Raw genomic sequence first — 26,044 nt, forward strand, 5'->3', positions numbered from 1 at the left:
ATGCTCTCTTCTGCAGAAACCCTTTCAATCTGCATCAGAGAAGCTCTTGGCAAATATTAGTTCAGTTGGGAGCAGGCAGGCTATATGTGGATTTCAAGAAGGGTAGGTGAGAGAAAAATCCTCCCTTGCAATGCTCATGGGTTTTATCAGAATTTTTTTCCTTCTCAGTACATAATATAGTAGTTAAATGTGTGAGCTCTGCCCAGATTTGCATTTTGCATTTTGCAGTCATTATGTCCTGGGCAAGTTACTTTGCTGCATGGATCACATTTACTCTTCCAAATCTGTTCTCCACTCTTCTCCACCTTGTTCTGTAACCTGGTGGCTGGCTTCTGGGGACTGCGTCACCAACTTCTCTTGCCCTATTTTTCCTCTGGGTCTGCCAATAGGAGTTGCTTCAGGAGACCAGAGAGAGGGAGGAGAGAGATTTCAGGATATTGATTCTCCTAGCCAACTGCCTGCCAGGCCGCAGTTGGACAGTAGCAGTGTCCTATCAAAAGCTGTTGGCTGGTCTTGCAGTGTCCTACCCTAAGATACTTAAGGGCATCCTGGTGGGATTAACCCCTCGCTGTTAGATTTCCCCTAACCTCACCCACAGCTTTGTAAACAGTCCCTCCATGAAACTCTCCTTACTTATCCCTTTTAAGGGTGCCATCCTTTCCCCACTGGGATGGCTCTCCACTAGTACAATTGCTTTTCACCTCTAAATAAGTTTCCTCATTTATAAAACAGGGATAATAATAGCACCTATAACATAGAATTCTTTTAATGATTAAATGAGGTAATGTAGGTAAAATTTTTAGCATAGCGCCTAAAACATAGTAAGTATTCAATGAATGTTAGGTGTCATTATTGTTGTTGTTATTATGATTATCATTTTTGGGGACCTAGACATTGGGACTGAAATAAGAATACTGAGAGCTGGGCTTCTGACCAAAATCTCCACTCAAGTCAAGATACTTGGCAGCATGTAAGTGAAATCAAAGTTCGAGTCCCACTAGGCCCATTACACGATACATCCACCTTTGCTGATACTCTTGTGACTGACATGACTCACAGCAGGATAGTTCTGATCATCATAATTTCTGAGTGCATTTATAAAGACAAAGGTTAGTGCTATGTATCCCTCGATGCCAATTAAAGTAATTTAGAGAAGGAATTCTTAATCAGTAGCATGAGGTAAAGAAAAAACATAAGAAGGCATTACTACAATTTAGAGAAGCAAGGCCTATTTCATCCTAAATGCTATATAATTCCTGAATATATAATTTATTACAGTGAAAAAAAAGCAATACCTAAAATAGATACTGCAATTCATCCACATTATCTGCGTAATCATTCTCATGGCCTCACCATGGGTCGGATCAGTTAGTTTATTTGGTCATTTAGGAGATAATATGAGGCAGGGTTGTAGATTTTATCTCCCACTGAGAAATATTCTATTCCATGATTGAAAATTGTATTCATAGCCTGATATTCTAGTTCCAAATTCCTGAGGATGATTCAAGAGGAATGGAAAGAAAGTGGAGGGGTTGGGGGCATTTGGTATTTATCAATTTGAACAAGAGGAAGAAAACTTCAAGCACATTTTTTTCTGGAAGTGGGTGAATAATATTTTATTCTGTAAAAGGTTAACATTTTTTATATGTGAATGCAATAAATTGTCATGTAAGGAAAGAACAATGTAACAAGCATACAAGTTTTAGTAATGCATGGTTGGTGTCTGTATTAGTTTACTAAGGCTGCCATACCAAATTACCTCAAACTGGGTAGCTTAAAACAACAGAAATTTATTCTGTCACGGATTTGGAAACTAGTTGCTCAAAATGAAGTTATCAACAGAGCAATGCTCTCCCTGAAGGCTCTAGGGGAAGATCCTGTCTTGCCTCTTTCCAGCTTTTGGTGGTTGCTGGCAATCCTTGGCTTTCCTTGGCTTGTATCAGCATTGACTCTGATTTCTGCCTCCGTCTTGACGTGGCTGTCTTCTTTCTGTGCCTGTGTCCTACTTTACATACGCGTACCAATCATGTTGGACATAGGCCCGCCTTAATCCAGTATGACCTCATCTTAACTTGATTATATTTGGAAAGACTCTACTTCCAAATAAGGTCGCATTCACAGATACTGAGTAGACATGAATTTGGGGGGAACACTAGTCAGCCCGTTATATTGTCTGCTACCCTGACTACTCAAGTGTTAGTTCATCTCTTCGTGGCTCTTTTAATCTTTTTTTTTCTTTTTTGATGCTTGATTCCTGTCTTTTTAGCCAGTTTTTTTTCTTTTCTGTTTGTCTGCTTGTCTGTCCATCTTTTCCTTCCTTCCTTCCTTCCTTCCTTCCTTCCTTCCTTCCTTCCTTCCTTCCTTCCTTCGTCTCTCTCTCATTCTCTCTCTCTCTCTCTTTCTTTTTTTTAAATTTGATTTCCTCATTTGGAGATTATCCAGCAGACAGGCTCTTTTTGTGGGGGAAGTGTTTTGTCTCATCCCCTTCACCCTGGTTCATGGAATGTAGATTCATATTTTCACTATCGCTTTACTACATAGAGGATATGGGTTGGCAGGGAAAGGAGGAGATTTCAGTGAATGATGAGCCGATGGCAGCCTTCTTCACATGGTGTTTTACAGTTCAGACCTCAGTGAGATACCCTACCAGGTAATTCCCAGTTCTCTGTTTCCCACCCACCACTTCTTCCTTCTCTGTGTTCTCTTCCCTGAAGCGACTCCCCAGAGGACACCCTTGGCAAACAGAAGTCTATTCGACCCCACTTAATATGTCACTTTAAAAATTCCCATAATTCCTTCCCATTGCTCCAGCATACATAGGTTTAAAATAATTAAACATGTAGAACTGATGGATTGTTAGGCAGAGAGGAAATACATCAGCACAGAGAGAGAATCTTCTACTTTTTCAACCTCTCTCTGCTCAGCTTCTTCCTTACCCTTCCTTAAGTAAGGGAGAGTTGCCAAACTGTTCAGAGTCTGGGATAACTGATTGGTGATCTGATGATCAGGGTTACTGTGTCCATGCTCACACACTCTGTGCTCCTCCATTGTGCGGCCGGTGCAGTGAGAAGATCAGATGCTGTCTGGTTGTTCCCCTCAAAGCATACCTGCTCTTATCGGTCATCGCTTTGATTTCTATACCATATGACTGGCCAGAAGATGGTAAGAGCCTCATCTGTGTTAGAGGTTAGGGATAAGAAGAGGCTCTGGTTAGTTGTTTAGACTATGCTGCATATGCAGTCCAACCTAGTTTTACTTTCATTTTGCACTGGAGGTGATTGGGCAGGGCTAAGTAAATCAAAAAAAAAAAAAAAAAGCAAAACCCCCAGCACTTTGTACTTTCCTTTTATGTATGTGTATGTGTGTGTGTGTGTTTAGGGGGGGTGCCCTCTGAGGAACCTCTGAGGAGGGGTGATTGTCAGAGCAGAGTATACATATTTTGAATCCTTTAGCTAAATGTCATCAACACCACAGCATCACTTCTAATGAGTATGTTATAGCAATGTCTAAAATAAGAGAGCTGAGTTTATTTGTTGACTTAACTTATTCATTAGTTCAAACAATTGGGAATTGTCCACATTGTAGTAGTGCATGGTGTGTTCTAGTCAGGTCATTTCAAAGGTGATACTACATTACACTGTTACAAGAAATATGAGGCATGTACTTCCAAAGCAGCTTTGTACTTATTCATTGCACTTTTGGGCAACAAAAGAGAGTATCATTTCACAGTGGCTTTGACTAATGTGTTACTAGCAAGTCATTAGAGTCTATTGCATGTATCTCTGTATACTACTTCATTTTTACAGGACACAACACTGTCTTAATAGTGATGTTAATGCAACATTTCTTATTAAACTATTCAGTAACTAGCTTTGAGGCTGAGGCGATATCTTAGATCCTAAGTTATTAACTGAAGGTATTTTGGACTCTAGTTCTTTGTTTTACCAAAGAGAAAGGTTTGTATAATTATGAGAATCTAATTTATGAAAGGTCTATCACAAGATTATTAGTTAAAACATAATTTGAAAATGTGGTTTATTTCAAGTTAAACAAAAGTATATATTAAATTTCAGATATCTTTCAAATTGGTAGGACTCTTAACCACCCTTAATGCATTGGCTAAAAAAAGCTAATTTAAGAATCCTGATGTATACAATTTTGACATAATAAAGTAATTGCTTGCTTTATTTCATAATAAGAGTATAAGATTTTTAAGGAATTATAATCCTACTTAAATCCAATTTAGTAATTTGGTTACTCATTTAACATTTTTATTGTTCCAAAAGAACACAGGCTGATATAAAGATTATTAAAATATATATAATTATATATATAAAAATATTACAAATATTTTGTTACAGGTCTGATACAATTAATACTGGTAAATTAATATAATCGTGGCTGACAGATTATATATGTATAAATTTTCAATAAATTGAGAAAAAAAGAGAGAAAGATGTTTTTGTGAGACCTTTGTTCCAGAACTTGAGTGGTCTCTGATGCGACAGACTCCTTCTTGTTTTTTCCACAAGAACACGTAGAATTAGTAATTGCTTATCTCTAAGGCTATCTTTGCTGAAACTGATAGTAAAATTCTTATGTGACTTTTATTTCCAAGTATATATGTACGTCTGATAATATGTCGAAGGCAGCATTTCTTAATTATATTCTACCTCTCTATGTCTTTGTCAGGAAATGGAAGAGTAGCTTTATTTTGAATCTAAGGAAGCAATGCTTATAATCGGAGTCCAGGTGAACTTGCCAGAGCGGCAGGGTTAGGGCAGGGGAACTAAAGCCCACAAAAATTAAATACTTATCCATGGTGACCCAAAAAATCATTAGGCCTAAATCCTTTGTTCCTGAGATAAGCCCTCCTTTTGCTTTCATTTATGATGTTATATGCCTCCCTGTGGTACTTTCTGAACGTACCTCTCAGTTCATACTTTGGCATGGCTAAATTTATTGAGGCTGTTAACTGGATCTTGAAATGCACGTTCCACTTTGTGGTGTTAGGCAGATTCAGATGTAAAATCTGAACTGGGTCCTTATGGCCACGCACTGACTTTAATTCTTTTGGACAACTTCGACTTGATATCACTGGAAATTCTTTTCACGGATCATGAGCAGCATGTGATCCCCAAACTCTTCTCAGCTCATTACAAACTTTCATCTCTCCTAGGGCATCTGAACTTGGTAATTTTTTCCCATTTATGCTTAAGCATTGAAAAAAACACTTAACTGTATGAAAACAAGGTTACAAAGGAAATAGAAAAATATATTCACAAAGTGCTTGTACTGCTTTTTCTTGGCTTACTTGCACAAGGTGAGTTAACTGCAAAGTTACCAACTCACTGCTAATGAGATTGTCTGAAATCTGCCAGCCCACCCCATTCTTGCTTCAGAGGGGTCCTGTGCTACCAAAGTTTTTCTCATGGCACAAGCATTGTTCTTCCTTATATCCATGGCTATGTCTGTTAAGACCTTTTATACAATAGCCTCAGAACTCTGGTTGCAATTAGAGTTTTGATTAGCTGTCAGTGATGTCATAGCCATGGCTATTTTAAATCCACTGTGCTAAGTGTTTTCCTTTTCTTAATGTACTGTAGAAATTCCATTTCTTGACAGCAATAAGACACTTCAGGCAGTGTGTTTCAGGGCCAATATTGCACTTCTCATGGAGTTAAGACACTTGGCCTTCAGCCTCATGACTTACAACACAATCTGAGTTATGCTATAATCACCCAGATCTATACATGGCCTGTTGTGTTTTATTGCTTAAATGGAACCTGTTCCAGTGCCTCATCAACTGACAAGGTGGGAATATAGCCCCAAATGACTGTTCAGATTCCCACTGGGAGTTGCATTTGGTCAGATCTTCAGCATTTCAGGGGTTGCACTGAAATTCTGAAGGCCTTTGGTACACTTACCACACAGCAGAAATCAACCCTCCAGCATCTCAGGTCTCGCTGCCAGACTGCCCAGCTTAGGTTGCCAAATATCTCCCCTCAACACATTTATTGAACTTTAAAACAGCAGAACAGCATTGAATGAAGTCCAGTAATTTTTATAGGATATATTTAGTCACTAGACTTTGAAGACTCTTCCAACATTAATTATAAAGTTTCTGTGTCTGGATAACATATTGTTAACAGTTATTTTGCAAGTGCTAATGGCAAGATGGAAGATTTCCAATAATTTTATTGAGGAAGTAGCAATTAAAATGAGCACTATAGGGTACATACAAAATAAAAATAATCTTGCAAACATGTCACTGTACTTTATGACAAAAATGGGGATATACTTACTCCTTATTTTCAAATACATATGATTTTTGCATTTCCACCTCTTTTTGTTAGAGAATCAAGTGATCTCTTTTGTTTGTTTGTTTGTTTGTTTGTTTGTAATATTTAAAGACAATGTAAAATGCCAGTGCTGCAGGCTGGTTTGATATTATTTACCACAACATCATGAAATTACTTAAAGACAAGTTGTTATCCATATTTCTTTCAATAACAAATATCACTAAAATGAGATCATTGGCTTCGTGTGACAATTTATGACTCTGGAAATGCATGAGCTGTTATTTCTAAAGACTTTCAAAGACCTTATCAAGTATAGTTTTCTCTCCAGAGTTCTCTTGTATGACCACCCATCTTCCAAACTCACCCTACCACAGTCAGGCAGCAGCTTTGGGTTGTTAACCTGTCAGAACACCGAGAGCAGGATGATTGACAGTGGGAAGCAACAGGCGAGATGGAGAGTCCTCCAGTAGATATGGTATCAGAGGCAAGACAGAGAGTGCTAAAGGGACTTTCTCAAGGTCATACAGAGGGGGAGTAGTAGATGGTGCATGTGGACTCTGGGTCCGGGAGTGTAACATCTTCATTATATTATTTCTAGTCATTTTAAAGTTAAAGCACAAATTATTGGTTGCAGAATCAATTCCTCTAGAATCAAAATGAACTAATTTTCTGTCAGTTTGCTGCTATTATATTTTGGAAGGGATTTTAAACCACGAGTTACAGCTGCTTTCCAGCTTTACTTGATCACTACTTCTTTATTTAGGCATTTCCTGACTGCTGTATAACCTATGCCTGGGTTTCTCTCATTAATTTGGAGAAATTATTATTTTCTTTTTACCTGAAGTACAATCTATATTTTCCATATTGGTTTAAATCTGTAATTTGAATGCTTATCAACATTGGCTAATGATATCAAAATTATGCTGTAATATAAGTACTTGAGATTTTTTACTAAAATATTTTCCTTTCGGTTCTGCTTTTCTGGAATTGATGTATACTTTCCTTGGTCTTCCTTCGTGGACCATTTTTTTTTTTTAAACATCCTTTTCTCTGAAGGATCAGAAAAGAGCAGTGAGATCAGGAAGTAGTTCTTCTCACTCAGAAATAATAAACATACAGAAAATGAAGTTATTCAGTTTTTCATCCACTTTTGCTAAATCAAAGTATTTTATAAAAAACATTTTAAAGGGTCAATTCAGAAAGGATTTTCTATTTTCTTTTTTTTAACTTAGGTAGGTATTTTTAGAATTAATTCTTAATTTTCATATTACTTTATTTACTCATTCTTATGAATCTTAAATATTAAACCAGATTATTAGATTAATTTTTAGCTTTTTAAGCTCTTTTGTCTAGTAATACATTAATGGCATAGAAATTTCAGTTAAATAATTCATTTCTAGAGATTCCTGCTCTAACCAAAAAGCAAATACTCTTTTAGGCTGCTGTCCTTTGGGAGGATTTGGTACTTATTGATTTATTACTTCTTATGAGAGGATTTATTTTTGATATTTGTTGCTTAGTAGATATTCTCGCTTCATATTGTTGAATATATTACTTCTTCGTAGAGGACAAAGCATATCCTTTTTGTTTTATGCTTAGTGTTTTATATTATATTTTTATCTAACGATGCTTCCCTCTCCCAAATTGCTTACAAACTGGTGGAAATTTGAAGTTATGTATTGAATTCATGACATATATTTTTTTTTATTTAAGAAAAGTAATCCCAGTTCTTGATTCACAGAAGCCCTGCGTTTAGAATTATTGGTTATATGTAAATTACATTGAAAAAAATTTTTCTGATCTTCCCAGCAATCATTAAGAGTGAGCATGAAAGAGGGACAAGCTTCAATATATGAACCAATATCAGGGAGTAGATGGTAAACTTTCAGTGAATTTAAGCATAAAATATCACTTTTCAATTTGGCTAACATAACTCAAAGAATAGTATAAAATTAATTTTTAAACATAAGATTTTAAAACTGGAAGTAAAACTTGTATAGAAAGAATTTAATTGCTGAGATGACTTTGGAAAATAAAATAGTTTTCCTGTTGGTGGTTGGGCCCCTTAGGAGCCAATTAGTGAATTCTTAATCAAAATTATGCATCAGGTCCTGAAACAGTTAACCTCCAAGAGGTACAAATTATCCCCAGAATGGATGTAAGTACTCTGTAACTGAATGAGTGTCGTTAAAAAGAGTGTAGAATAATTGTTACTTATACAGGAGTCACTGGAAAAAACAGGATTTATCTGTTACTGACACTGAAAGTTTTTATGAACACTCCAGAAATCTTGATTCTTTCCTTTTTATTTAATTCCATGTCCTCATGACTCTGTAGCTGTCCTATCAGATATTAAGAACCAAGGTTTGGACGAGACCCAGTATAATCAATGAGAGGCAAAGTCCTCTAGAGTTTGATGCTTTTGGCTTAAAAGACTGACAGATCTGAGTTTGATTACTGCCTCTGCCTTCCTTTCTATGCAAATTTGGAAAATCAGGTGTATATGATTTCCTTTTACTATATTGCTTCTAGATGGAATGGTAAGACAGTTACAGGGACCAAAAGGTCGGACCACATTTTCAGGATATATTAAAAATATGAAATATCTTATTTTTGTTTTTTATGGAAGGAACTCTTTATAACAATAACCTACCTGTTTCATGATCTTGTCAAATTATCTATGCAGAAAATTTTTGAAAATGCTCTTATTGAAAGTGTGCTAGCTATGGCAAAAAACTTCTAGATGATCGACAAAAGCTTTTCTTCTTCTTCCAAGGCATACAGCCAGATGACATTCCCGAGATTGTCTTACACTTACACTTAGTGATGTGTAACATTTCTGAGCCTGGTGCATAAAAACCATGATAGATTCTCTATGCTCTTTTTCTTCACATGACTTGATGCAGTATGGTAACCTTGGAAGATGTATGTTAAGCTTGTGGAGTCACAAGATGGAAGGATCCCAGGACTCTGAATCAGTGCCCAAGGTAAGCCCCAGTTAATCAGAACACTCATTTTGACTGTACATGAATGAGAAATAAGTGTGTGAACCATTATAAGCTTTGTTTTGTTTTGTTTTGTTTTTACAGCAGCAAGTATTACAAATATTACAAATATTACAAGTATTACAAATATTCTGCCTAATTAGAATCTGGGTTAGAATTTATTTTCTTTTACAATTTATTGTTTATAAAAATTAGAAGTGCTGTTTGTCAGCTTTCAATGATGTCATTGCAAATGAGCGAGTTTATATTGAATAAGTTTATCTGTCTGACCATATTGTCACTACACTTATTTTTACTGTTTTCTGCCAACCCTGAATTTTCTAAAATACACAAACAAACTAGTCTAATTTCAATTGTCTTTCACCAAGGCTACATATTCCCCTGTACCTACCCTGCCACTGGAATTCTTCCTAAAATGAAACAGCAACAGAATAGAGGTCAAGAACTTAGAAGGATTCATATGGGGAAAATCAGGTACAGCTTGATTTAATATCAATATTTCATGTGTTCGGAGAGTGGAGTTTCAGGCTACAAGATAACAGCCCATCATTTTTATGCCCTTCCATCTGTGAAAAGCTGTTCCTCAAAGCATAGTATATGAACAACATAGCAGCTTTTCATTTTAGGCACCACATTTTGAAAAAAGAGAGATCTTTTGATGCATAACCAGACTCTGAGGATAATTGAAATCTATGGAGTTTTAGGACCAGGCTCATAAAGAATGCAGCTTTCTCCCTGAGATATATTGCTGGGGAAAGGTACAGAACACAAATCTTCAACATAATGAAAACTTTGCCTTCTGCAAAGGTTATACCATCTACTATCTGCCAGTGGAAAAACACGTTTGCACATTTAAAAGACAGTAGAATAGGAGGAGCTATAGGGATAGTATAACAGCCTAAAAGGAGAGGCCTGGTGAGGGAAGGTCATGAATGGGTGGGACACTCTATAGTAGTGAAAATACTTTGAATGAGACTACAATGATGAATACATGTCACTGTACATTTTTCTAAACCCATAGAATGCACAATACCAAGAATGCTTCCTATTGTAAGCTGTGAACTTTAGGTGATTATGATGTGTCAATGTAAGCTCATCAGTTGTAATGTACCATTCTAGTAGGGGATGTTGATAATGTAGGAAGCTTTGAATGTGTGTGGGGCAGGGAGTAAATGGAAAAATCTCTGTACCTTCATCTTAATTTTGTTGTGAACTTAAAAGAAATAGTTTTTACAAATTTTTAAACAAAATCAAAGATGTAATGCATTTAAATTTACAGGGTGAAGTTTTATTTAAAAAGTATAAATAATAATAATGGAATAATAATGGAAACATGACATACTAGAACTTATGGGATATAGCAGAAGCAGTTCTAATAGGAAAGTTTATAGTAATAAAATGACTACATTAATAAGCAAGAAAGATCTCAAATAAGCGACATAATTCTATGCCTTAAGGAACTAGAAAAAAAAAACTGAGGCCAAAGTTAGCAGAACATTAATTGAATGAATGAAAATAATTATATGATCATATCAGTAAACATAGAAAAAGCATTTGACAAAATTCAACATTCACTCATGATAAAAAGTCTTAAGAAATTAGTCATAGGAAGAACATATCTCGACATAACAAAGAACATATATGACAAGCTCACAGCTAACATCAAAGTCAATGGTGAATGGTTGAAAGCTTTTCCTTTAAGATCAGGAATAAGACAAGGACACCCTTTCTCTCTACTCCTATTTAACATAATACTGGAAATTCTAAGTAGAGCAATCAGACAAGAAAAGGAAATAAAAGGTATCAAAATTAGAAAGGAAGAAGTAAAATGGTTTCTATTTGCAAATGACATGATTTTATATAGAGAAAATCCTAAAGACTCAACCCAAAAACTGTTAGATCTAATCAATGAATTTAGTAAAGTTGCAGGAAACAAAAGTAACAGAAAAATCAGTAGCATTTCTATATGCTAACAATGAATTTTTTTTAAATAGACATAAAGATACCAATACCATTTATAACATCAAAAACAACAAAATAATTAGAAATAAATTTAACTAAGAAGGTGAAATATCTCTACTCTGAAAACTACAAGATGAAAGAAATCAAAGAAGACACAAATAAATGAAAAGGTATCCCATGTTCAGGGATTGGAAAATTAATACTGATAAAATGTAAGCCACTTATAGATGCAATACAATTCCTATCAAGATTCCAATGGCATTTTTTACAGAAGTAGAAAAAACGCTCCTAAAATTAATACAGAACCAGAAAAGACCCCATAAGCCAAAGAAATTCTGAGAAAGAAGAACAAAGGAAGCATCACATATCCTGATTTCAAGCTGTACTATGAATCTATAGTCATCAAAACATCATGTTTCTGGCATAAAAACAGACAAATGGAACAATGGAACAGAATTGAGAACCCAGAAATAAATGCAAGCATACTCAGTCAACTAATACTTTTCAAAGGAGCTAAGAATACTCAATGAATAAATGACAGTCTCTTCAATAAGTTGTGCTGGGATAATTGGATATTCACATGTAAAGGAATGAAACCGGATCCATATCTTACATCACCCACATGAATTAACTCAAATTGGATTAAGGATTTAAATATAAGACCTGAAACCATAAAACTCTCAGTAATAAAATTCCTTGACATGAGTCTTTGATTTTTTGCATATGATACCTGAAACACAAGCAACAAAATAAAAATAAAGTGAGGCTATCAAACTAAAAAGCTTCTGCACAGCAAAAGAAACTATCAATGAAGTGAAAAGACAACCTATAGACTGGGAAAAATATTCGCAAGCTATATATCTGATAAGATGTTGATGTCCAAAATATATAAAGAACTCATACAACTCAATAACAAAATAAAAATAAAAATAATCCAATTAAAAAATGGGCAAAGGACCTGAATAGACATTTTTCCAAAGAAGATATATAAATAGTCAACAGGTGCATGAAAAGGTGCTCAACATCATTAGGGAAATGTAAATTAAAACCGCAATGAGCTAGCACCTCACTCCTGCTAGACCATCATCAAAAAGACAAAGGATAACAAATGTTAGCATTGTATGTGGAGAAAAGGGGACTATTGTGAACTTATGGTAGAATTTTAAAGTGATACAGCCTTTGTGGAAAATAGTATGAGAGTTCCTCATGAAATTATAAATAGAACTACTATATGATCCAGAAATTCCTCTTCTAAAAATATATCCAAAGGAAATTCAAACACTAACCCAAAAAAGTATCTGCACTCCCATGTTCATAGAGGCATATTTACAGTAGCCAAAAAACATGGAAACAACCTGAGTATCTCAATGGGTAAATGGGCAAAGAAGTTGTAGTAGGTAGGTAGATAGATAGATGATGATAGATAAATAGATAGGTGATGATAGATAGATAGATAGATAGATAGATAGATAGATAGATAGATAGATATAGATATAGATAGATCATTATTCAGCCATAAAAAAAAATGAGAAAATCCTACCATTTACAACCACATGTATAATAAACCTGTAAGGCAGTATGCTAAATGCAATAAGTCAGAGAAAGACAAGAACTATATGATCTCATTTATATGTGGAATATAAGAAAAAATAAAATCGAATTCTTAGAAAAGATCAGACATATGGTTACTAGAAGCAGAGGGTGGGGCATAGGGGAATTGAAGGTCAAAAGGTACAAACTTCCAATTTTAAATAGTAGGGATGTAATGTACAACATGATGGCTACAGCCAACACTGATGTGTGATATGTAGGAAAGTTGTAATGAGAGTAAATGCTAAGAATTCTCATCACTGAAAACTCTCTTCTTTTCTTTCTTTTTATTATATCTATATAAGAGAATGGATGTTAGCTGAACTTATTGTGATCATTATTTTATAATATATGCAAATGAAACTATATTTTAAACTTAGACAGTGATGTATGTCAATTATTTTTCAATAAAACTGAAAAAAAAATTAAAAGGAAGTCAAAAATATAATACATTTAAATTTACAGGATGAGCCTAACATTTCTCTTTCAATTATTGGTAAGTCAAGCAGCAAAAAAAAAAAAAAAAAATCAATAAATATATATAGATAATTTAATTAATAACCTCAATCTAAAAGACATATGTAAAACCCTGAATGCAACCATTTGAGAATATGGAAGAGTTACAAAAATTAATCAAATACTAGGTCATAAAGCACATATCAACAAATTTCAAAAAATATTACACTCATCACATGCTTTGAATACAATATAATTAAGAAGTCAATAACAAAAAGATAGAGTGTTTTCATATGTTGGAATTTTAAAAACATTTCTAAATAATTCGTGGTTCAAAAGATAAAGTATAATGGAAATACAGAAATAACTTGGAACAATAATTAAAAAAACACATAGAACTAAAACTAAAAATATAAATTTACAAGGTGAGGTTTTGTTTGAAAAGTATTAGTAATAATAATAATACTGATAAATACCATTAAATCAAGTACCACTGTAAAACAGCAAAGCATAAAATAGGAATGGATCCATATTTTCTTATTTCTAGCAGAATTCTTAGAATAATGAAAATCACTAGAAGAATCAGAGGTCTTTATCTCTGTCTAGCTTCCTATCACTTCTGTGGCATTGTAGGAAGTATCAAGGCAAAACTTGTACCAAGGTTCTCAGGTACCATCCCCATCAGAGACTCATTAGGCAGGTATCTAGCTTCCTATTAAGGCACTCAAAAGTACTCATAGCAACAAAAAAACCAATCAGTCTGAGATGGCTCTTGCAGCTCCAAGCTTGTGGATAGAACAGTTGCTTCCTTTAGTATACTTTTGCAATCACGTTTTACCATGGGAAGGCCTCTCTCTGTGATGTCCATGTGAATAATTCATTTACTTCATAATTCATATAGGAGCATCTTTTCAGAAAAGTAGCACATTTGTTGAGTCATACCTAAATCATAGCAACATAAAAATTTCAACAAGAATACATTTTTAAATGAATCACCTTTCTCCCAAAGATAATTTCATCGCATCTCTCTATTATGAATTATAAGCTACTTCAAAATGTTATTCAGGGGAATCATAGAATATCCTTTTTAAAAAGCTTCTTAAGTATGAAGAGGTAGATTTCTGAAATGTTTTTTTTTTTTTTTGAGTCACCATTTATCCATTCATTTATTCAACTTTAACTGAACCCCTAGTATATTCTAGGACCCGGCTACTATAAACCTTCAAGGAATAAATAAATAATAAACAAACAAGTAAATAAATAAACCAAAATAGCTGACTATTGTTGGATATCATGAAATGGTATGAAGTGCTGAATATCCATGGTTTTGTTTAATCCTCACAATAATGGTATAAAGCCAGTAATAGTAGGGTCCTTGTTTTCCAGATAAGCAAACTGAGGCATAAAGTTAAGTTACTTACCTAAGCTAGTAATATCTCCAATGGTCTCCTCTGGGATATTACTATATACTCTGTTGGAAGGGAAAATTGGGCCAAGCAAGTAATTTGAAGGTATCAAGAGTGCATAAGGCGGAGCATAGCAGAGGGAGAGAACAACTGTGCCCTGCATAAGTGGAAAAAAGAGGTGCTGTCATACAAGGGTTGCTGGATGGATGTTCAGAGACAGACATTGCAAGCAGAGGGGAATTGTTTTCAAACCCAAAAAGGTATGAGATGATGCACCAGTGATGAGATTCTCAGCATGGAGATTAGGCTGAGAAGTAGGTAAAAGCCAATGGTTAAGAATGCTAAATGTGTAACACATTGAAAAGGTCCTTAAGCAGAGATGCTGGGTAGATTTTGCCTACTCTCTGCAACCCCAACGAAACTGTTTGTATTACAGAGAACAGACAGAAGGGGGGCAGCGTTGATGCATGGGCAGAATGACGATCTTTGTACTTTCATTTTTTGTTTTGCTTCTGAGGGTATTATTTCAGAAGAAAGAATGAGATTTATGTCTTCTGGAAGAAGCCATAAATAAAGCATAATGACATCTTCTGTGTATTAAAGGCCTACTATGAGCTAGTCGCTATATTTGAGATTTTGCATATATTATTTTACTTAGTCCTCAGAACTATTTTTGCAGTTGTGCTACATTTGTATTCTACTAGTAGATATCTATAGGGAAAAATATTCCCATTTAATTGATGAGGAAATTGTGGCTCTAAGTGTTTAAAATACTTACCCAAGATAATACAACTCCAAGTAGTCAAAGAATGAGCTCCAATTATGTTCTCAACAAGGAAAGTAGAGTTAGGTGTTTTTTGTAACTTTCCAAATGGCTTCATTGTATAAGATATATAAGTTCTGGCATGTCTGGTTTTTAGAAAGTCTCAATATTTTTGTAATTACACTTAATATTTGGCAAACATTGGTCAGGATGGATTTTTACTCTTCCCCTTTTCGAAAATAATTTTGCAATTGCAGTATATTCATATTGCACCAAACTCTAAGGGAAAATACCAGTGACACAGAACAACTCTTTTAGATTAATAGAACCCCACATGGCAAATCTAAAGAGATTGTGTAGTGCTATCACACAAACACATTTTTTATATTCAGTTCTGGAATTACACACTGACTGCTTGCCATTCTCTGCAGTGGGAGTTCAGGCAGCATCCAGCCAAGCTAAAATAGATTTTGTAAAATCAAATTGATTTTTTTTTTTGTATTTGCCCTCAATGTAGCACCATTTCTCATATACTTGAAGCTGACCTAAGTTTGGGAAATTTGCCAATCAATTGTTCAGGCTTCTTTATTTTATAACCCATAGAATACTACTGACCAACACAGGAAAACATCTGTTATAAAGAAAGCCAAAAGCTACTAAGAATTTAATAATAGATGGTCACCTTATCCTTTTTTATAGGCACTCCAAAGTTGAATATTAAATTCAATCAACTCAGTTATCTTTAATTAATTACACTCTTCTATGGGTTGATGCCTCACTTTGTCCAAATTTTTATAAGGTAAAGAGAATAATTTGCCTAACGATTTCAGCATTTGGAGTAGAGCTGGGGAGAGGGGGTTAGCAGATACAGCACCACTCTTTTTCACTCCTTAGCAGAGGGTTGAAGTTCAGCCAGAGGTCTTGTATAATAGGAGTTTTTAGAGGATATTTAGTGAGGTCCCTATTGGAACGTTATCTATATTGCAAACAACCGTACATCATTTAGTAATCGTGGGCAAGTTTCAGCTTGGGAAAAACCTCATGCTGATTAGCTTTATGTAAAATGGAGAGATCCCAATTTTGAGGATGCCAACATACTTTTATTCTATCAAATCCCACATGTCAGGCAGGATTATCTAGTGGAGGAGTGGAGGTAGGGGAAAGGGAGAGAAGCTCTCAGCCGTCCCTGGATACCAGGAGGTTTTCACACTCCCTTCTTGGCTAGTGTATAAAATGAGGGGGTGGTCTCCATAGTCTCCAATGTCTTTCAAAGCTTTAACATGCTGTCTTCTTAAACCCTGTCACTTGTTCTCTCAACATGAAGGTGAGACTTGAGCTGTTCATCCTGAATGGCCAGGGAAAGTTTCCAACAGTTTACCTGCTGCTGTCGTCATGAGGACAGGGCTCAATCCTCCATGCTCCTTACATTTGGATGCAGCTAGTACCACTCCCATGCAGCCAATGGGTGCTTGCATATGCAGAAATGGCCTGCCTACCCAAACTGGGCTGCAGTCCTCCATTTTTATTATTTTAGTTTTATAACAAATTTGCTTTGGTCTGCTAATTTGGTGGCTTTTAATCTTTTGGAGACATAACCCATAGTAAAAAACAAAAATACATTTGATGCATAGCTATGCACAAACACAATTTATATGAAATTTTCACAAAACAACCCATAACATTATTCTATTTGATGCCCTTTGATATTTTTTCTATTTTATTTTCTTTTGAAAAAGTGCTGATTGTTACCCACTAAATTAATGTTTCACTATAGATAATGACCTACAGTTTGACAAGCATTGGTCAGACCATTTTAACTGAGTTAGACACTTATTTTTATTTCATTTTCTCTTCTCAGAGACAATGCAAAACCTTTAAGGACAAGGACACTGCATGAGAGTGTTCTTGTATTAAAAGCAAATTCAAAATGAAAACTAGAGACATTTCCTTGCAATCAGTATTACTGCAGTACTACAAAAAGCTAGCCTGCATCATCAGCAGGATTACTGCATGTCATCGAGGTCCTGGAATCATACCTGAAATTCACAGTTAGAGAACTTCCACTCAGAACTCAGGTTTTGTTTCTGGAAAATAAGCAGTGATGAAATTTCTCACCATTTCTGGTATTCTCACTCATTTCTGCTCAGTCGTGTTTATTGAACTTCAAGTTATAGCAAGAGAATTTTTCCAAGGCTAGGCACTTATTAGCATGTATGTCTTCTATTTTAAAAAATTTAATTTCTATGCATACTTTGTTACTGAATTGTATCATATCTTTTTCTTCATGCTTTTCACAATTAAAGATATGTTTTTAAGGAAACCAGAAAACATTCACATTTTTAATAATGATTATGGTTGTTGGTGTGCACTTCTTTGATCTGTTATAAAAATTCAGTGGTTGAAAAGCAATCTCAGAAAAATTTCCCAATATTTTTTCATAAATCTTAACTATGAGTTAAGGGTGTTTTATGAGTAGATGACTCGGGGATCAGCATGCTTAAATTCCTTGCACAATGTCAAGCTAGGTATAGAAGAACAACATCCAGGAATTCAGCTCCTAATAAAATTCTCTGTGTAAATAAACCTATTCTATATTAAGGCACTTGATAAGAATCTGAGTGTAATATATTTTTATTTAAGCTTTTTCAGTTTCTGAAAGTGTGACTGGTTATAACATGGTGCTGAAGAGAAAATACAGAGGATCCCTCCATAAACAGTTTCACTACCACAGGCTGTTTTTCTGTATCCTTAATTCACCCATCATTTGTTCATTCTTTCATCAGGTCATCCACAAACACATGTTAAGTGTCAACCATGTGGCAGGCACTACACTTGGCAAAAAAAAAAAGATGGTTGAAGGCATTTAAAGATATATATAAGACATGCTCTTGGTCCTTAAGGAACTTATGAGTCTACAAAGTCATAAATCACTATGATAACAACTGCCAGTTGTTGGCACAGTTGTTACCTGTACTATGTATGTCAGGAATTTAAATAACCAATTTAATAAAGTCAAATAATTAAAGAAAAGACTAAAAAGGTTCTGGGACTACTTTGAAAAAAAAAACAAGGAACCTTGGGATGGAAAATCCAACAAGCTTCCAAACAGAAATATTAGTTAATAGGAATTTAACTTTTCTATAAAAGGTGACTACTCAAGATGTCTACTAAACATTAATAGAAAGAATGTGGGAGGCTTCTGATGAGAATGGAGAGCTGGGGTGACTAATATATATATATATATACATATATATATACACATATGTATATATATATATAATAAAAGGACAGAAATCCTTTGTCTTGAAGTAGTTGTTAAACATTCATGAATTCTTATTTTAATAATAGTTAGGGAGAAATGCAGACAATAATCTTGCCACAATTTTACTGTAAATCTGTATGTCATTAGCAGAAGAATGAATTTTAAATATACATTGACAGATAGCTTTGACCAGTGAGAATGCATAAATATTAAAAAGAAAGGGATCTGATGAGAGGAACATTGGGGAACTCATGAGAAAACTGGATCCCAGTTCAACTCAAAGATTCTAACAACATCAACTGTGGAGAAGCAAGTGCTGAGAAACAATACCTTTCTGAAGGATTCAACCATTAAAAGCAAATTTCATTCCACTGATTGCTCTTCAAGCATAGAAAGCAGAGGACAGATAAAGGCCTCCTGGAATTTCATGCAAGGTTAGCTGACCTTTTTGGTGTATAACAATGAGAAGAGAGAAACAGAAAACACTCACACAGACACTGCTGGAAGGATGCTGACCCAACTAGAAGACTTTGATTCACTGGGAACTCAAATAGTTGACCTAAGATAGTATGCTAAAACAAGTCTCACATGGGGAAATGGAATCTAGCTATCTGATGCATTTACAGTGCACAATTATGTCTCTTTTTGTTGGAAGAAACTCTTATAAATCTCCATTACAAGGCTCAGAAACAGTGATTTACTTTTAGCTTAATTCTTAAATAATATCGGTAACACGTTGAGTTATTAAAGAATCTTCACCTTCCAAAGAAAATAAATGGGTATCTCAAAAAATAAATTCAAAAGCCTAAACAATATGAAAAAATTCTAATTTTGTAGTAACAAAAAAATTAATTTCTGATAACAAGAGGCTTTTCTTTAGCTTAATAAAGTAATATGATGATGATGGCGATGATGATGATGATGATGATGATGATGATGATGATGATGATGAATGGCCAGTATGAATGGAGATTCAGGGACATGAGTACTCATATTTATCTTGCTTATTTCTAGATAAATTAATGGCTTGTATCTAAATAAAAATATGCATTTCTTTTCTTCTAAAGTTCTGCTTCTAAGCATTTGCTTAATCCAAGAATATAACCATAGCTATGCTCAAATGTTGATTTATACGAATGTTTCTTACAGCATGACTTCTAATAGAAAATGTACAAAAGGAAACAGAACAAATGTCACCTATTAAAGGGCTGATTTGGCCTATTCTGGCACCTTTACATGCAGGATACCAGCCTTCATCTTAGGCCATCATCATGTCTTACCTGAACTACTGCAATAGACCCTAAGTCAGATAACTTGAGGCTTCCACACTTGTTCTCCTCTAATACATTCTTCAATAGCAGCAGCACTGATCTTCAATTATAAATCAGATCATCTCATTCCACTGTTTAAAACTGTCTAAGGGCTTTCCATTGTGCTTAAAATAAAATCTGAATTTGTACCACTATTTCAAAGTCCCTGCATGAAATGGCCCCAGCTACTCTTGCTTGTGTGTGTGTGTGCATTTTGTTGTTTATTTTCATTTTATATTGAAGTATAATTTACACATAGTGAAATGCACAGATATAAGTATATAATTTGATGAGTTTTGATAAATATATTCACCCATGTGACAAACATCCTTATTGCGTGCGATAAACATTTCTATCACCCCAGGAAAATACCCTTCTTAGTTAATCCTCACCCTGCTCCCTAACTAAGAGACTATTGTTATGATTTCTATCACATAGATGAATTTTCCCTGTTAATCCCCTGCTTTTGACCACATTTTATGATACTCTTCAGCACTCACTAAACTTCAGTTATGTTGATCTTTGTTTCCTTGAACAAGCTTCTTTTGAATCTTCAGGGTCTTTGCATCTTTCCCTCTGCAGGGAATGTTCTTTCCCTGTGCTTCACATGGTTCTTTTCTTCTCATCATAAAGGGTCACAGCTAAAATACCATCTCCCCAGAGAGACCTTCTCTTCCAGGTAATATAAAGCACTTCTGCATAAGTTTTCTCTATTAATTCCTTTCTTTTTATGGCATTGATCGCAATTTGCAATTGTATTTATTTTCCTGATACTAAAACTCAACCAATTATCATCCTGGTTTCTTGAGGCCGTGCATGTTTGATTTCTCTTAATTAACACCAAGTATTTCGAATTAGGTGTATTGGCATTGTGTTACTTGTATTTTTCAAAAATAAGTTTAAGAGAAACTATACTTTCAACACTTTCCATTTAAATAACAAAGAATGTAACTAAGCTGAATTTGACTTTCGTTTCAAATAATACTGTTGAATATATCTGTAAACTGCTCAATAGTGTGCAAGAAAACCATTGTATTTTATCATTTATAAAATGAAATGAATAATTCTTGCATATGTGTGTGTTTGTGTGTTTGTATTTTTCCAGTTATGTTTTCTTAGAAGGGATTATCTTTTACTCTGAGATGCTTTCTACTTTGAAGGTTAAAATAATCTTTCTTTTATAAAATTACAACAACAAGGATAATAAAATGTGCTTGGTCTGCATGCAGCAGTTAATTTATCTGTAATTCTCATGAGAATCCTACAGCTTTGGTCTCCATTGTAAAGAGACTAAAGCTGAAGCACAGTATGGTTAAGCCTCTATCTCAAGGTCCCACAGCTATTAAATGGCAGAGTTGGGATACAACCTAGATAGTTTGACCCTGAAGCCAAAACCTTATTGTTTTCTGATAGTAAATTGCAGTTGCTTCTTGTTAATATTCTTAGTTGGGAAAACTTTACTTGTCTTGAAATCCCAAAATCTTGGAACCCACTAGACCCTCCTCTCCGTTCGCCACACCTGCTAACCCATTGTACCTAAGCCTAATGGAAGGGAATAACATGGGCGGGTTTGAGGATCCCTGTCTGGACCACTGCATTTCCTGAGGGTCAGCACAGTGAAGGACTACCAAGACAGGTGAGATTTGGATATGACCACAGAGGCTTCCACAAAGTCACTGACCACAGGAACAAAAAGGCCAAGGGGAGGTTTTGTAACTCTGATGACATCACAGTGGGGTGTTATTACCTTGGTGCTATTGCCACCCCCCATCACAGAGAACACCACCCATCCCATAAGCATGCAAACCTTCCTGAAGTAGCACATGCTGAGAAAATATGGTCATAGTCCAGGAAGCTGTTTCTAGAAACCACACCCAGTCGAGAGCCCTCGCTCCAGCTGGAAAGTCTGGTTATTGTTTGGATCAGCTCATAAGGTTCCTGTGGGACTCCTCTGCTCTGTCTGATGGTAGCAATAGAATACAGACTCTGGGAGGCTGCTTATCTCATGTTGCCACATACCTCACCTAATTTCAGGGCAATGTATTCTTGCCGGTTGTAATGGTGTGAGTATGAAAGGTTAAGATGTCTCTATTAGTCTGTGTACACTCCAGAAATTAACTCTAATAGGGTAAAGGTATTCTAGGTGAAGCTTTTCCTAGATATGGGCTGTGAGGAAAACTTGGAAGCTACTTGCTCTATCCTTCCGGTATATTGTCATTTAGTACATCTATACTAAATGACAAATAGGTGAACTAAAAAACAGGCAGAATATTAGTTCTCTGGTTGCAAGAACTGATTCATTTACAACATGATGTTGGAAGAGAGTTCTACAGAGATCCTTGACCACTAGAAAGATGAACAAATCTATCCCAGAGCAAATTAAGCCTGAACCATGGCTGTAGGCAAAAATAACAAAACTGAAGCCATCTTACTTCTGGCACATCATGAGAAGGAAAGGTTCTTTGGAAAAGACAATAATGCGGGGGAAAATAGAAGATACCAAGAAAAGAGGAAGACCAAATAAGGGATAGACTGACTCCATAAAAGAAGCCATAGATATGAGTCTACAGGAGCCAAGCAGGGCTGTTGAGGACAAGACATTGTGGACATCGGTCATTCAAAGGGGCGCCAAGAGTCGAGGCTGACTCACATAACAATCACTTACATAGAAACATGAATCATCAACCCAAACTGTTTATATATAGTTAGAGAATTTTTCTATTCAATCATCATCCATGTGGGTCACAAAAAGGGCAAATGCATGTATGACCAAATGCCTATGTGCATGTATGTGAGGACAGGACTTTGGTTTCCAGCTCTGTGCTCTCACCTGGGGATCTGTCTTTTTATCCAAATCTAGCCATTCTGTTTTTATTGTCACACCAATTATGCACTGCTCAAAACTATTCTTTAGTGTTTGCTTTTATTCCTCACCAATAATGCATTGCTTGAAGTTGTTCTTCAATGTGTCTTTATTATTAATAAAGCTGCCATTGACTAAGCTCCTATTCTATGCCAGCCATCACTGCAAGGAATTACACGATCATATTTATTTATTATAAGAAGTCCATGAGGCAGGAACTATATTCCCAATTTTATAGATAAAGAAATAAAGTTGAGAATGGGTAATTTCTCCATCTCGAGTGGTATAGAGCAGAGAGGGGATTTAAATTAAGCAGGCCTTTCTGACTCCAAGGTCTATTCTCGTTCCACTACACCAAGGCTCTCTATTTTCAAGCAATTGTTCCCTATGTGTAATTATTGCACTTCTGTTTGCTACACAGCAGCTATAAAGATATCCTGCTACTTCCCTGCCCCACATGTCTTGTTCAGAATGAGGCATAGCCCATAAGACCAAGCTTGGAGTCTTGCTGCTCAGCAGATATTGGTAAAGGCACCAGACCCAAGGTTTTAGAGATATGGTTCTACCAGTTAATGATAAGTAGGTATTGGCAAAAACTATTCTTAAATTAAATTAAATTAAATTAAATTAAATTAAAGAAATGAGTTTTCTATTTTTGCAACTATAGCTAAAGTTAGTTGATAGAACTTTAGTTTGAGAGCACTATGTCACATGGAAATGATCTTGATTTTGATGCTTTAGTTTTCTCTCAGTTCCCTATTGGTCAGTCTACTCTTATGGTAGCAGAGTTGGACTTCCTGATCTGTAAAAACCAAAGGAAATTTGAATGTGTGGTGGGTTCACTGAGTCTGGTTGATCTCACTTTTCCACAGCACAAATTAATTTTTCTGAAATGATCATGCCATTAACCATAGAACAGATAACTTAAATAGACTTGAGAATTTTGGTGATGTTTACTTATATCATGCTTCAGTGGAAGATTTAAATATGAATTTGGAAATATGCTTTTTTGAAATTAATTTCAAAAAAATTTATTGAGCATGTATTATGTGTCAGACCTTTTCTAGGTGCTGGAGATAAAGCAGTGAACGAAACTGATAAAACTTCTTGTGTTTGTAGAGCTTATGTTCTGTTTCAGGAAGATAGACAATAAGCAAATAAGTAACACAAGTAGTAGTATAGAAGATGGTGTAAATACTATGGAAAAAAGAAAAGCAGGAAAATGTGAGAAGTAAAAGAGTGGGAGGAGTATTGCAGTTTTTTATAAAGTGATTGAGGAAGACCTCACTGAGAGAGTGACATGTGAACAGAGATGTGCAAAAGCTGAAGGAGGGAGCCATGTGGAGAGAAAGGTATTCTAGACGGAGGGGACAACACACACCAAGGCTTAGCAAGCGTGGCATGTTGGAGATCTGGCTGGATGACCAGAACAAAAAAAGCGATCAATGAGAGAGCAACAGATCAGGTGAGAAAATCAGTGGGTGCATATGGCCAAGTGAGCCATGGCATAAACTTAGCTTTTGCTCTGTGTTGAAGAAGCCATCGAAAGTTTTAAGTAGACAAAAGTACAGTTGACCCTTGAACAACATGGGAGTTAGGGACGCCAACCCCCTATGTAGTTAAAATCCACGTATAACTTTTGACTCCCCAAAAACTTAACTAATACTTACCTAAGTATTTAGATCCTGCCCTAAATCCCATCAAAGTTCTCTAGTTTATCCTGTCTGAGCCACAGTCTACATTGCTCCAATAATCCTTCCCTTGAAGTACCACTTCTAGCAGCCACATGTGCCCTAGTGTGCATTCCTAGGAAGCAGAGGTCAGAGTCCAGTGCTGGACTCTGGGACTTTTTACTGAGCCTGACAGTGGGCCTTCGTTCCTTGTGATAACCTTCTCTGTTTGGCCTTGAGTCAGAGCTCACCCTTCTTCAGGATTTCCTTCTCCTGATGACTCCCTGTGCCTGCATGCCTGGTCAGAGTCATGGTAGAATGCTCTCCTCCTGTAACTGGCATCTTCCTTGACCTCTTCTGGAAGTTTCTTTCTGGTTGTCTATACTATATTCCAAAGCTCCTCAAAACAGGGGTCATACCACTATCTCCCCCCTTTGTAATGGAGATCCTGCCCTAAATCCCATTTGGTGGTCCTGCCTGAACCTCAGAGGGCTGAGAGCTTTGTGGTTTTCCCAGTGCTGGCGCTGTGGCCTCTTGTTCTCTCTTAATCCAGCTCTGCCAGCCAGTTTAGAACTCTTTTTCACAAGTGTTTTTACATTAAGAATAAAACCGATTCATTGTTGATAAACAGCAAGAAATCACACAACTCAAATTGTCTCATAATGTCAATGTCCAAATTCAAGGTTTACTGAGATATTTTTGCAGAGTTGATAAACGAAACAAAGAGTCTTGTCTTGTTTTTCCCCCATGTGTGTCATCTGAATCCACCTTCATGCAAAATCACATCACTCTTCCATATTTTGGCCTCAATTCCATTGTAAATCTGAGGTTGCTTATTTGATTAGGTCATTCAATAGCTCAACACAAAGCTTTGGGCCAATATTGCCAGCAAAGGTGTGAAGTAACTGAAATACCTCTGTCCCTGCCTCAGTCAGGGCCAGAATTGTTATGAAGCCATCTGGCTTTTTGTTTTTTCTCTAGCCTCTTGCCTTTCCACATAAAACAGGTGGTGATTTTAGTGTCTCTGGAATTTTGTGGCATTTCTACAGTGTTCTCTTTGTATGAACAAAGAGAGTCATGATGTTCATGACTTTATTCATTTAGCACTTCTCCTGGTCAAGAAATTTCAGTTAGTCTGCCAGCAAGCCTGTCAAGTCACCTTGCACTCGTTCTCTCTTCTTCCATTGGTCTTCTCAAATTCTTCACACCTTTAATATTTCTTGGAAATATTTTTTTATTCACCTAGTCTGCAGACTTAATTGCTTCATGCCCACACACCTAGCCTAGAATTTCTTCATAGAGACTGTTCTATCTCACAAAATCTTCCCACAGTCCGTAGTTCCTTATCTTCTGTAGTCAAGAAAATCTCTCAGACCTCATCCCTTAATATTCCCCATCCCTCAATCAATTATCCCCAATCACCAACCAAATGATTATTTGATATTTCCCGTAAGC

At 35.7% G+C, this 26,044-nt stretch overlaps 1 long non-coding RNA gene across 1 annotated transcript in view; it reads left to right on the plus strand.

Annotated features, from left to right (window-relative positions):
- Window positions 1–26,044, plus strand: part of LOC107517409 — a 61,110-nt gene that overhangs the window by 29,903 nt on the left and 5,163 nt on the right. The window contains exon 2 of the long non-coding RNA XR_001598502.2: window positions 9,209–9,289. This is a non-coding gene — a long non-coding RNA (uncharacterized LOC107517409). The remainder of the gene's footprint in view (window positions 1–9,208; window positions 9,290–26,044) is intronic.

The sequence above is a fragment of the Rousettus aegyptiacus genome, unplaced genomic scaffold (genome assembly GCF_014176215.1).
Source record: "Rousettus aegyptiacus isolate mRouAeg1 unplaced genomic scaffold, mRouAeg1.p scaffold_m13_p_1, whole genome shotgun sequence".
Taxonomy (NCBI): domain Eukaryota; kingdom Metazoa; phylum Chordata; class Mammalia; order Chiroptera; family Pteropodidae; genus Rousettus; species Rousettus aegyptiacus.